Genomic DNA, 14,812 nt, shown 5'->3' with positions numbered 1-14,812 from the left:
TATTTTTCTTTTTTTGCTAAAACTATGTTTTTTTGTTCGTAGCCTCAGGGCAACACTGTGCAGTTAGTCCCCTTTTGTCCAGTCAATATCATGGAAGTGTGCAAATGTACTCAGGTGTAAAATGATGAACCTATTCGATATGTTTACTTTACTATCTGATAATTACAGGAAATGGACACCAACACATTTTATGGGCAGACGGGACATGATCGATCTGTTAGGGCCATTCCGTCTGACAGTGAGGACCGTGAAGGGGACAATAGTCAGGAAGAGTGGATCCCTGAATCATGTTTGAGAAATAGTAAGGTTAAGGGTCAGTCAGTATCAGTCAGCAGAGTAACACTAACATGTGTGTTTGTGTGTTTATTTGGCAAGCATATTAGTGGATGAAGAAAAGTAAAATAACAAATTAAATTGTGTGTTTTTATTTGTGCTTCCTGTGTTCTATTAGGACAATGCATGTCTGACAATGATACTTGTCTGTGGATGAAGAGCAACACGAAGATGTAGCAGAAGTTGATGTTCCTGCCAACCTCGGTGGAAAACCATCCACAATGCAATCTACAATGCTTACTAAATGTGAGCTATGTCAATTATATAACAAACACTGGTTCAAACAATAATGCACACAAACACTCAAGACAGACTGAAACACTTATAATCATACCTGCATACACAGACTACCCCCTACACTGTTCCAAGAGTAAGAACTAAACATGGAGAAGCAGAGTTTAGCTATTATGCCCTGGAACAATAATAATAATAATAATAATGGGTTCCATTTATAAAGCACTTCATATTTGATTTCAAATCCCGAAGTGCTACAAGTAGTGAGCATGAACAGTATAAATAAACATTACACAACACGGTAGAATTAATAAAAAGCAATAACAAAAATAAAAATAATAAAAGGGTGATAAAAAGGTCTAGGCAAAGGCTCTTTTGAAGAGATGGGTTTTGAGGCCTTTTTTAAAAGCCTCCACGGTCTGTGGTGTTCTCATTTGGTCGGGGAGAGCATTCCACAGACTGGGAGCAGCCGAGCAGAAGGCCCGGTCTCCCATAGTACGGAGCTTAGTCCTGGGGGGTTTGAGGAGGTTGGAGTTGCTGGAGCGGGTGGTCCGCAAGGAGGTATGGGGGGTGAGGAGTTCCTTGAGGTAGGGAGGGGCAGTTCCATGGACACACTGGTGGGTGAGGACGGAGACCTTGAATTAAATCCTCAGTTCCACGGGTAGCCAGTGTTTTAAGGATGGGGGTGATGTGATCATATTTGCGCACCCTCATCAGGATCCTAGCAGCGCTGTTCTGAATGTATTGGGGCTTCTGGATGCTTTTGTTAGGGATCCCGATGAGGAGTGCATTGCAGTAGTCCAGCCTGGAGGAGACAAAGGCATGGACCAGCTTTTCGGCGTCAGACAGAGTGAGTGTGGGGCGGAGTTTGGCGATGTTCCTGAGGTGATAAAAGGAGTTCTTGCACAGCTGTTTAATGTGGGCCTCAAAGGTCAGATGGGTGTCCATTTTAACACCCAGGTTGGTGACTATTGAGGAGAGGGTAATGTCCTGGCCGGAGAAGGTGATGGTGGTGATGGTGGATGACCGAACCTGGTGTGGGGTGCCAACTATAATGGCTTCGGTCTTGGAGCTGTTGAGTTTCAGGAAGTTTTGCTTAATCCACGCCTGTATCTCCTCCAGGCAGGCAGTGAGTGTGGGTGAAGGCAGGGCTGCAGAGGAGGTAGGGTTGATCCTGAGGTACAGTTGGGTGTCATCAGCGTAGCAATGAAATGATATGCCATGTCGGCTGATGATAGAGCCAAGGGGGAGCATGTAGAGTGTGAAGAGGGTGGGGCCGAGAACTGATCCTTGAGGGACACCACAGGTGACGTTGTGGGTACCCGACTCTGCCTCGCCCAAGGAGACGTATTCTGTTCTCCCGGTGAGGTATGATCTGAACCAGTCAAGGGGAGAGTCAGAGAGTCCGATGGTGGAGTGCAGACGATGGAGGAGGATGCCGTGATCGACGGTGTCGAAAGCTGCAGTGAGATCGAGGAGGATGAGGAGAGAGGGAGAGCCAGCATCAGCCGTCATCAGCAGGTCGTTGGTGACCCTGACCAGGGCAGTTTCTGTGCTGTGGCCTGAGCGGAAACCAGACTGGAACTTCTCAAATAAGTTGTTGGAGTTTAGGTGGTCCTGGAGCTGAGCAGCAACTAGTTTTTCCAGCACCTTTGATAGAAAAGGAAGGTTGGAAATGGGTCTGTAGTTGGCCAGGACTCCCGGGTCAAGGGAGGGTTTTTTGAGACGAGGTTTGATGACAGCGGCTTTTAGGGCAGAGGGGACATGGCCAGCCTGGAGTGAGAGGTTTACGATCTTAGTGATCATGGGGCTCATAGTACAGATGTACGATTTTACAAGAGCTGACGGAAGGGGGTCCAGGACACAGGTGGAGGGCTTCATCCTCCTAACGATGCCCTCAACCTCTCGCTGAGAGAGGAGGTTGCGGATAGTATCAACTTTGTTAGTGAAGAAGGCGGCAAAGTTGCTACACTGCTTCTCAGTGGAGTCGGAGTGTAGAGGACTTTGGGGTTTGAGGAGGTGGTTTATGGTAGAGAAGAGTTGCTTGGAGTTTCCAGTACTGTTGTTGATGAGGGAGGAGTAGTACTGGGACCGTGCATCTCTGAGGGACTGTGCGTAGGCCTTCTGGTGTTCACGATAGGCTAACCGGTGAACAGTGAGTCCTGAGGCCTTGAGCCGCCGCTCAAGGACACGCCCAGCTGTCTTCATTCTCCGCAGTTCGCCGGTGTACCATGGGGCTGAGCGCGAGAAGGTGACCATCCTGGTTTTGAGGGGGGCGTGCAGATCAAGGAGACTGTTAAGGGACTGGTTGTAATATGCAACTGACTCATTTACTGAACAAACTCCCTGAATCCTGCAGGTCCGTTGCAACTCTTAATACTTTTGGATCCAGACTAAAAATGTATCTTGTTGTCGCTGCATTTGAGTGAGCTGTTTATATCTACATTGCAGTATGGCTTTTATTCATGTATTCTATTTTATTTAAATTTGTAAAGCACTTTGAATTGCCGTGTGCTGAAAGGTGCTCTATAAATAAACTTGCCTTGCCTCACACACACACACACACACACACACACACACACACACACACACACAACACACACACACACACACACACACACACACACACACACACACACACACACACACACACACACACACACACACACACACACACCCACTAGGGCTGAACGAGTAATCGATTTTAAATCGAAATCGCGATTTTAAATGATGCAAATATCAAATCCCAAAGCCTGCGATTTTTTTTAGTTTAATCCACACCAATCAAAAGTGCTGTGCTCCACATGAACCAGCCATTGTTAACCAATCAGAAGTGGCCCATGATAGAGGGTGATAGACAGATTGATCCAATCACCTGCCAAGTATTTTTGAAAGTGCCTGCCCTTTCCAAATGGCTTCCAATGGAGCTTTCCTAGATGGTTTGGTGAAACAAACCATCTGAGTCAGGTTAGTAATGCTCCATCACATGTTTTACATCTATTACAGGGTGAATCTTAAACTGAAGCTTGACTTTAAAGCAACCCAACGGAAGTTTCATTTAAGTTTAGTTATTTCACTCGTAGCTCGGGCTGTGAGGGTGCTAGAGACGGGAGCATGTTGATACGACCTTCCTAGCCGGAGATATGGCCGCATTTTACAATAAAACTTCAGTTGGGTCGCTTAAAAACAAATATCGCAAATCGAATCGCAATCACAATATCTGTCAGAAAAATCGCAATTACATTATTTCCCCAAATCGTGCAGCCCTAACACACACACACAACTTATTTTTCTTAGATTGTTTATGTTTGCACCACCAGATACCAAATCAAATTCCGTATGTGTAAACTTACCTGGCAATAAACCTGATTTATTTTTAAATGGATATAATATCAGGGACCCCCAAGCTCCTAAATCACATGGTGAAACATTGTTTTCCTCCCAAAATAACAAGTCATGCTATATAGGGTTGAGTAATTATTATCTTATTATAAGATATTGTGAAAAACCTAAGGACTTATGGGATCTTTTTTTCCATGGGCCGTATGTCACTCCTAATAAGAAGTGAACTCAAATTTTTTTTTTTTACATAATTGAATTAACACCAGTTAACCATTATCCTTACACAACATTATGGTTTTCATCTGCCTGCGTGGTGTTATGGAAATCTGAGACCCAATACTGTGGAGAGTACAAGTCAGAGTGATCAAAACAAATAAATGGTGATTCAGACAGAGTTGTCTTTCTGGTTATTTATTTGAAGCTTCAAATACATAAGATACAATACATATAGACACAGGTCTCACAGAGTATAGAATAGTCTGCGCGAGTGTGCGCAGTACAATATGGTAAGGCAAGGCAAGTTTATTTATATAGCACTTTTCAACACAAGGCAATTCAAAGTGCTTTACAAAAAATGAAAGACATTAAGAAAAGGGCATTTAAAATCAGTCATTAAAAATAAAAGCTAATAAAATAAACATTAAAAGAAAAAATACATGGATAAAAGTTACAGTGCAGTTTAAGATATGAATAGTTCAATTAAAAGCAGCGACAAAAAGAAAAGTCTTCAACCTGGATTTAAAAGTATTCAGAGTTGCAGCGGACCTGCAGATTTCTGGGAGTTTGTTCCAGATATTTGGAGCATAATAATTGAACGCTGCTTTACCGTGTTTAGTTCTGACTCTGGGGACAGAAAGCTGACCAGTCCCTGAAGACCTGAGAGATCTGGATGGTTCATAATTTAGCAGGAGGTCAGTCATTTATTTTGGGCCTAAACCATTCAGTGCTTTATAAACCAGTAGCAATATTTTGAAATCTATTCTTTGACACACAGGAAGCCAGTGTAAAGACTTCAGAACAGGAGTGATGTGATCCACTTTCTTAGTGTTAGTGAGGACTCGAGCAGCGGCGTTCTGAATCAGCTGCAGCTTTTCTAATAGATTTTTTAGTGAGACCTGTGAAGACACCATTGCAGTAGTCGAGTCTACTGAAGATAAAGGCATGGACAAGTTTTTCCAAATCCTGCTGTGACATTAGTCTTTTAATCCTAGATATATTCTTTAGGTGATAGTAGGCTGATTTAGTAACTCTTTTAATGTGACTGTTGAAACTCAGGTCAGAGTCCATGACTACACCTAGATTTCTGGCTTTATCTGTTGTTTTGAACATTGCACACTGAAGCTCAGCGCTAACTTTTATACGTTCTGACTTGGCTCCAAAAACCATTACCTCAGTTTTATCTTTGTTTAATTGGAGAACGTTCTGACACATCCAGTCATTGATTTGTTCAATGCACTTACTCAGTGTTTGAATTGGAGCATAGTCTCCTGGTGAAATGGTTATGTAACTGTGTGTGTCATCTGCATAGCTATGGTAACTTATTTTGTTGTTTTTCATTATCTGAGCCAGTGGTAGCATGTAGATGTTAAAGAGAAGAGGCCCCAAGATGGAGCCTTGAGGAACCCCACATGTCATATTTGTCAACTCAGATGTGTATTTATCTATAGAAACAAAGTTGTTTCTGTCCTTTAAGTAGGATTCAAACCAATTTAGAACTGTTTCCGAAAGTCCCACCCAGTTTTCCAGTCGGTCTAGTAATATGCTGTGGTCAACAGTGTCAAACGCAGCACTGAGATCTAATAATACTAACACTGAAGTTCTGCCACTGTCTGTGTTTAAGTGGATGTCATTAAAGACCTTTACAAGAGCAGTCTGAGTGCTGTGGTTTGGACGAAAGCCTGACTGGAACACATCGAAACAGTTATTTAAATGCAAGAAATTACTCAACTGTTGAATAACAACTTTTTCAATGATTTTACCTAGAAATGGGAGGTTTGATATGGGCCTGTAATTGTTCATTACTGAAGCATCTAGATTATTCTTTTTTAAGAGCGGTTTAATGACTGCAGTTTTCAGGGCCTGTGGAAAAATACCTGAGTGAAGAGATTTGTTTACTATATGAAGTAGATCTGAGGCCATGCAAGGCAAAACATCTTTGAAAAATCCTGTTGGAATAATATCAAGGCAGCAGGAGGAGGATTTCAGAAGTTGAATAATGTCCTCTAGGTTTTTATCATTAATTTGATGAAATTGTGTCATGGTGTTTGAGTTGATGTTAGGTGGACATAGGGACAACACATTTGCTGTTCCTGATGCAGAGGCACTGACTGCTTGTCTGATTTTCTGAATTTTGTCAGTGAAAAAGGAGGCAAAATCATTGCACGCCCTGGTGGATAGAAATTCAGAGGCTACTGACACTGGGGGGTTAGTTAGTCTGTCGACGGTAGCAAACAAGGCACGTGCGTTGTTTTTGTTTTTGGTAATGATGTCAGAGAAGAACGATTGTCGTGCGTTTTTTCAATTCCAAATTATAAAGGCCAAGTCTCTCTTTATAAATGTCAAAGTGAACCTGGAGATTTGTTTTTCGCCACCTGCGTTCAGCTTTTCGACATTCTCTTTTTTCTGTTTTCATGGTCATGGCCTTTCTCCATGGAGATATTTTCTTGCCAGACACTTCCTTTACCTTAGTTGGAGCAATGGCATCTATAAGATTTTTAATTTTTGAATTAAAATGATCTACTAGCTCATTTACTGAGATGTTAGCAGGGGAAAGTGTGGTAGAAACATTCTGAGTAAACATTTCCCTAGTATTTTCAGTTAAATATCGCTTTGTGGTTACCTCTTTTTGAACATTTTTGTGAACAGAAATAGAGCTCTCAAAGAAAACACAGGAATGGTCAGACAGTGCAACATCAGTCACCACAACCTTAGAGATATTCAGACCCTTTGAGATAATTAAGTCCAGAGTGTGCCCCTTATTGTGCGTGGGCTCCGTCACATGCTGAGTCAGTCCATAGCTATCAAGAACACAAAACAGTTCTTTAGCCCCTCTGTCCTGGGGGTTGTCAACATGGATGTTAAAATCACCAACAATGACTAGACGGTCAAAGTCAATACACACTATAGACAGCAGTTCAGTAAAGTCATCAAAAATCTTGCACAGTATTTGGGTGGTCTATAGATATTTAGGAACAGAGCTCGAGAGGAGCATTTCAGCTGAAGGGCCACATATTCAAAAGAATCAAAGTTTCCATACGATGTCTTCCTTCATTGAAGGGAATCATTGAACAGAATATCAACTCCACCTCATTTCTTATGCATTATTTCCTGACTCATAAAACTAAAGTTGGGAGGGGTTGATTCGATAAGAACAGCTGCACTGTTATTCTGTTCAATCCAATATGGTAGCAAGGCTTATATACAAGAAATAGTGAGAAGGTTAGAAATCTGTCTTCACACGGTCACATTGTTATTAGACACCTGTCCTTGAGCTGTAGATAGTATAACGGTTCTCAGGAAAGGTTCTTGTGTGACTTTGTGTGAGTCTCAACCAAATAGCAGCTGTGGCCTTGAAGTAGAGTAGATAGAGGAAAACAGCACATCTCAGGAAATGAGAAGCATTTGGTTTAAACATATCAGGATATAATAAAAATGTCCACTACATTCTCCCCTTTTGATCATACTTGATCAATAAAAAAACCAAATGACAGGATAGACTGATATAACACATCAATGAATACACTCCATCGCTGGTTTAAGTAAACACATCACAAATATATCATAGAAAACTGGCTGTTTTTTGTGGAGGAGAGACTCCAATATCAGGTAAGCATAAGAGGAGAGTACACTCGATTCACATGATTATATTGTAGAGTCGGAATCAGACTCTTCTGATTCTAGCTGGTCTATCTCACTGTGGCGCAAGGGATTGTCGTGTAATGGAATAGCAGTATACTGAACGAAAGCTGAGGATACCATGCTGGAAACGCACTTCTTCAGTATTGGGATAATCAAACAGGTACAACTGATTAATAGGCCGAAAATGATCGTCAGGGTTGTAACTATCCTAGCCAGCCATGCTTCCCACCCGCCCGATGTAAGCCAGGACCACCAGTCCCAGCCACCTGCGTTGGATATGTCATCCGCTTTCATGTCGGCAAACAGGTTGTTAAGATGCAGCACGGTGTCAGTGATGTTCTTGGTGGCGTCGGGAATGTAAGTGCAACAGGAGTCACCGATCACATGACACAGGCCACCCTTTGAGGCGAACAAAAGGTCAAGAGCAAATTGGTGCTGCATGAGCATGTTCCTAGAGGCTATTATGAATGGGGGCAATGCCTGGAAGCCTTGCGTCATCTCGTAAATGAGGTTCTCTAGCCGAACGTGTAAGGTATCTATGTTATGGGCATTGTTTACTGTACCCCACCATGGGAACAGGCCGCCAATGAATTTAGCTCCAGCGGACGTCAGATCTCTTTTTACTTTGTGGTGTTCGTGGTGTTGGAACTCTGGGTAATGATGTGTCGTGTACATTAAGGACGTGAGGACAGTGACTGCTGGATTCAAATCCACTAGAGTGCATGTACCTATCCAAAGGTGAGCCAGAACTTGATAGAGCTTATCGCCGCACAACCAAACGTAATCTTGTGGCGCGCTAAACCCAGCATCACTGGGCCAGGCCAGTTGGAGGGAAATATGGTTAACATCAGGGAATGCTACGTTAGAAAGGATTCTTCCAGGGGCACCGAATATGCGACAATACGAGATATTGTAAGCACCGTAACTGCACGTGTTCCGTAGGATACGAGTACAACCAGTAGTAGTGCCTAGGAAAAAATAAGGTGGTGTAAGAGACGTTTTGTGGTACACTCTCTGGATGCAGAGGCTGTGTTTCATCCCTCTCAAATGGCTGGGGTGCACATGGCTGACATGCTGTGTGATGACCATGGATACATAAAATATAGGACTAGTCCTAACACAACTATCATGGCAAGTATGCAGAGGAACCATTTTATGATTGTCCAGGCTCTCCAGTAGTATCCACATTGCTCACGGTTGCGTTGTCGCCTTTCCAGGCGAGCCCTCATCACGAGGGGGAAATGCTCCACGGGGTGTGTGTGTGTATTCCCTCGGTCGATTTTGTGACACGGACAGTCAGACTCTGCACACCGGTAACACAAACGAGGAACCAGAGAGCATATGGAACCGCTCAGCTGGCACTCGCTCGTGACACCTTGTGTAGTGTGTTTTAGTGTATGTAGTGCAAGTGTGGTGCTGGTGGTGACTAGGACACGTCACTTGTTGTCGTCTTCCGTTGGTGACTAGGACACGTCACTTGTTGTCGTCTTCCGTTGGTGACTAGGACACGTCACTTGTTGTCGTCTGCTTCCGTTGGTGACTACGACCTTGCAGTGGCTGGCGTGGACCCACGTAGCTCTCTCGGCGACCTTGACCGCTGTCTGGGTGACGAGAAGCACCTGGTAGGGACCTTGCCAACGATTGGATTTCCAGCTCTTTCTCCAGAAATCCTTGACCAGCACGAAGTTGCCGGGTTGGAGATGGTGAAGTGGACCAGTGGCAGTCGCTAAAGTGGATGACAGGTTAACACAATAGGACAACATAGCATCCTCACACAAAGTTGTGGAGGGAAGAGGACATCCTGGAGCCTTGAGTCCAATCTGTGGAGGAGCCCCAAAAAGGATTTCAAATGGGCTGAGTTGACTCCGTGTTCTTTTCCGCATCCGCATGTACATCAGCACAATGGGCAGAGCTTGTGTCCATGACAGACCTGTGTCTGCACAGCATTTTGCTAGTTTCTTTTTGATTGTGCCATTCTCTCTTTCCACCCCACCCCCACTCTGTGGATGATACGCACAATGCTTTCTGATGTCCATGCCAATGTATTCTCCTATCTGCGTAATGGCCTCATTAGAAAAATGTGAACCGTTGTCGCTAGAAATTTTTGTCTGGTAGTCCCCATCTAGGAATGATTTCCCTCAGTAGTGCCTTTGCCACAGCATTTGCTGTCTGTGCTTTTACTGGGAAAGCTTCAACCCATTTGGACCACATGTCAACCACCACCAGACAGTGCTCAATGAAATCCAGCATTAGGTGCTCAAATAGCCTGGTGGGAGGTGGATGTGCTCCGGGTCCTGTAACCTTTACTGGTCTACCACAATTTTGAATAATGCAAATTAGGCATGCTTCACAGTGCTTTTGAGCTGTTACTGTGAACCCCCTTGTGAACCACTCCTGATTTATAGCCTCTAACATCCCCCCTTTTGACACATGGTCCAACCCATGTGTCAACTTAGCAAAATGAGGGAAGAAATGTCTTGGGAGACATGGATTGGAATTTGGACCAACCCAGATGCTGGAGGTTGGGTCAAAAGCAGCCCCAACAGCCTTCCACTGAGCCTTCTCAACTGGTGTAGCTAGCTGCTGCATGGAAGTCAGTGATGACATTTTGTCAGTGAAGGAGGAGACAGGGATTTTAACAAATGAGTGTGCGTGAGGTGCGAGAGGAATCAGAGCAGCTGCCTTTGCGGCTGAGTCAGCAGGTAAATTAGCGGACCCAATTTCTTAGGGAAAACTGGGTCTGCACTGCTTGCGTGTGCGGCACATTTACAGACTGCAACTTCAGATGGGAGCAGAATGGCGTCTAGTAAGCCTGCAACCAGTACATGGTTAAGTACTGGTTTGCCATCAGATTTGAGAAATTGTCTACACTTCCAAATAGCCCCAAAATCGTGTACTACCCCAAAAGCATAGCGTGAGTCAGTGTAAATAGTCACGGTTTTGCCTTCTGCAAACGTTCAGGCTTCAGTTAGTGCGATCAGCTCTGCTGCTTGTGCTGAGAGGTGACATGGAAGTGGTCCAGAACGGAGTACAGCAGAATCTGAAACAACAGAAAAATCCACCCGATTAGTGCCCCCTTGGTCGCGAAAGGCAGACCCATCAACATACAAAATGAGGTCAGCGTTGGTCAGAGGAACGTCTTTTAAGTCCGGTCTAGGTGTGCACACAGTTTTGTTCGTCACCTTCAGGCAAAGGTCAATAAGAGGGTTCTTACACCTTTTCCAAAGTAAAATTCAAGCACTTTTCAAGCATTTTCAAGGTGCACTTTTCAAGCTTTTCAAGCATCTTACAGCTGTTGTAAATTACATATTTATATGCACATATTCAAATGATTATTTCCCTACCTCACATTAACTCAGATGTTCTTTATGCTATAAACAACCAAATGTGTGTTTCGTGATAGCATTTTACACGAGGATGAAAAATTAAAGAAAAGAAAACTAAGTTTAATATTTCAAGATGAGTGATCTGTACATCTCAAAACCGAATTCAGGCGACCTTTCACCTCCACTTAATTAAATGCACTGGTTGCAAGATAAAAATGTGAGTTAATTGATTTAGATAAACAGTTTAAGTTGCAACATTAATTTATAAGTTGTGTTGATGTAATAATGTTGGTAATTACATCAACTTAATATTGTGTCATTTGAACTCTGATTTCTGCATTAATTGATTTCAAACTAAATTCAAGTTGAAGTAAGTAATGCAATTGGCTTGATAACTTAATTGTTCTACACCTTGAGTTAAGGATTTCAAGTCCACTCCCACTTAAGATGCCTGGACAAGCTCCCACAGTTAAGACAAATAGAAATATACAAAGGACATTTTAAGGTGAGTGTCATCTTTTGCCATTCAAATACAACTTGAAATTCAAACTCTCCTGATTGAAACATCATGTGTTGAAATAAACAACTGCAGTTCAAAAATAAAAAGTGAATTGCCTAATATTTTTGTTGTGGAATCAATTAATTTCTTTCTTTAAAGGCAAAACATGGAAAGGCTAAGAGAAAAACCCTATTGAATACAATATTATTTGGAGCAACTTAATTTACAAATGGCTGTCAACTTAAAAACATGTGTTCATGTTCAACATGTGGTAATTAAGTACATACAACTTAAGATTACATTTAAATCCTACGGTAAAACAAGTTGGAACGTTTGGAGTAATCAACTTAAAACTTGTGTTTATGCTACCAATTATTAAGTAAGTGATAATTGAATACACCTCTGATTGTAGAGGAAAAGCCTTCTCCCCTAACTCAAATAACTTTGTTGCTTTAACAAAATTTCATTAGAAGTTGTCTTAACTCAATAACCATCGATGCAACCTATTGCCTTGATTTTCTTTGTTAAGTCAAGCATTTGTTTTTAGACTGTACGTAGACTGGGCCTCCCATATAACCTGGCTGAGCCGATATAAAAACAATCAGCCAAATAACTTTTCAAAACATCATTGATTACTATTCTTTAGGTTGGCAGTGAACATAAGTCAGAGGTACATGGTGTACTTTTCCTCCACTACATGTATTTAATACCTTTAGTTACTTCACAGATGTGGATGAATGATGTGAAATATAATCAAGTGATATAATCAGATTTTAGTTCCACCTGGAGTAAATCCACAAGCTACCCTGCAGTATACAAAGTCATTCAAACTAGCTGCACCTTTACCAGCTTTGAGAACACTTTCATGATCAATCATTATAAAACATATCATATATATTATTCTGAAATGGACCAATCTGCACAATGAATACTTTTACTGTCGCTACTTTCACTATATTTTGATGAGAATACTTTTTTACTTTTACTTGAGGAACATTTTGAATGCAGGACTTTTACTGTAACAGAGTATTCCTACACTCTGGTACTTCTACTTTTACTCAAGTACAAGATCTGAGTACTTCTACTTTTACTCAAGTACAAGATCTGAGTACTTCTACTTTTACTCAAGTACAATATCTGAGCACGTATAATTTCACTAAAAGATCTGAGTACTTATTCCACCTCTGGTAGTGTATTAGTCTGAATTGTAGCTACAAAATCACGCAGAGCTGCATAAAAATAGCCTCACAATGGTAACAAGTGGAAAATAATATTTACCAATGTGTACAATGATTTGTAGGTAATTTTGACTACTCAAGACACCTGACTTATACATCTGCAAAGGAAGACTGTGTTCATTCTACAATTACATGGGATTAAAGCAACATGTAGTTTTACTTGTATAATACTTCCATTTTGTATAAAAGACAGTTTGTTTTCATCTGTTTTCGAATAAACAAAGTATTGGCTTTCAGAATATTAAACTTGTTTCGGCAAATTCAGATGATAAATACAACTTTGAAGCTTGTAACAGCATAATTACAAGCAGAGAATGGACTAATGTAACATCACAGCAAGCATAACAACAGCCGTGTGTTATGAACAGATACGCCAAAATGACATCATCTGTCGCTTAGTGACAGGTTTTGGCAGAGCAGCCAATGATGCAATACGCTTATCTGAAAGCGTTTTCCCCTCTCCTGAAATGACATGACCCAAAAATGTAACTGTTCTTTGTACATATTGGAGTTTAGACAAACTAGCCTTCTGGCCTTCGGCTGCGAGGTATTTTAACAAGGAAATGGTATCAGCTCCACACTGTTCTGCTGTGGGTGCGCAAATCATGAGGTCATCAAACTGGCCTTGTATGAGAGCGGTGCCTTTAGAAACTTGGAGAGAGGCCAACCTTGTACACAATGCCTGGTTGTACACAGTAGCCTTGACACAAACGTGTGAATGTGAAAAGTGTAACCTTATATTCAAATGTGAACAAAATTGACTGTCTTTGTGTACAGGAACACTGAAAAATGCATTTGAGAGATCTTATGACAGTAAAAAAATGCTGCAGAGGCTGGAACTTGGGAAATAATCAGATAAGGATTTGGGACGAGCGGGCATGCACAGCTGCATTTACTGTAAATCCTGGACAAATCTCCACTCATCAGGAGGTTTTGTCTCTGATCTTTTTGACAGGAAACACTGGAGTGTGTACCGGAATCGTTACACGGAATAATGACCCCTTGTTTAAGCAGAGAGGTAAACACTGTCCGAATGCCATCAACAGCTTCACGTTTCAATGGGTACGGGGGTTGATTTGAACGGAACGTGGACATTAAACCTACGTCATATCTGTGAGCTGCCCAGAGTGAGTATGGCACATCTGAAAGCGCGGCAGGAAGCTCAGAGATATGAGAATTACCTCATCATCCTCAACCAACAGCAATGTGCGCAGAACGGCTACGTTCGTGCACATTTTCATTTGATACACGTCACGTGACACATGTACATGTGTACATGACATATTCTGTGTGTGTAGGTGCCCAATCAGTGACTGACTCCCAATCTTTAACGATTGGACCCAAATTCCTCTATCTATCAGTGGGGCCCCTGGCTAGTGAAATGTGTGGACCGCCCCTGGGATTTGACACAGTTTGTGTTGTGTGGGTGTGAGTGCAACAGGAACCAGCTGCGCAGCAAACTCCAATACATAGTTTTTAACATGAGCTCATCATTCACACATTCTAACAGAAAAACTCTCATCATAGCATTTACACGGATCATCAACAACGTTAGCAGTACAATGCAAATGAGAAGCCTCCATGAACACAGCAGGTGGAAAAACACATTGATCAGTCAAACGCAACAAAGCCTGAGAATCAGGATATGTCAGCAGCCATTTCATACACATTCACCAGTTATTTATCATCAAATGCCAGTTTTTGAACAATCGTAGGAGATGCCTGTCGGACTTTAAGACCCTCATTTGTGGAAAAATGAGGTCTAAGCCGAACCGGAGAATCAGATCTCTGCCCAGAAAATTTATTGGGCAGACAGATGATAAAAGAAAACTGTTTTTTACTGATGTGGGAAATGGATGACTATCATCACCGTTATCTCTACTGTGAAGTGATACAAAAACTTCTCCTTTACAGTCACCCCAGCCGCTCCTATTGAGTGCATAAATATACCACTAAATTTGCAATCAGGCAAATCTGCCCTT

This window comes from Gymnodraco acuticeps, unplaced genomic scaffold (genome assembly GCF_902827175.1).
Source record: "Gymnodraco acuticeps unplaced genomic scaffold, fGymAcu1.1, whole genome shotgun sequence".
Classification (NCBI taxonomy): domain Eukaryota; kingdom Metazoa; phylum Chordata; class Actinopteri; order Perciformes; family Bathydraconidae; genus Gymnodraco; species Gymnodraco acuticeps.
This window is presented reverse-complemented; position numbering follows the sequence as displayed.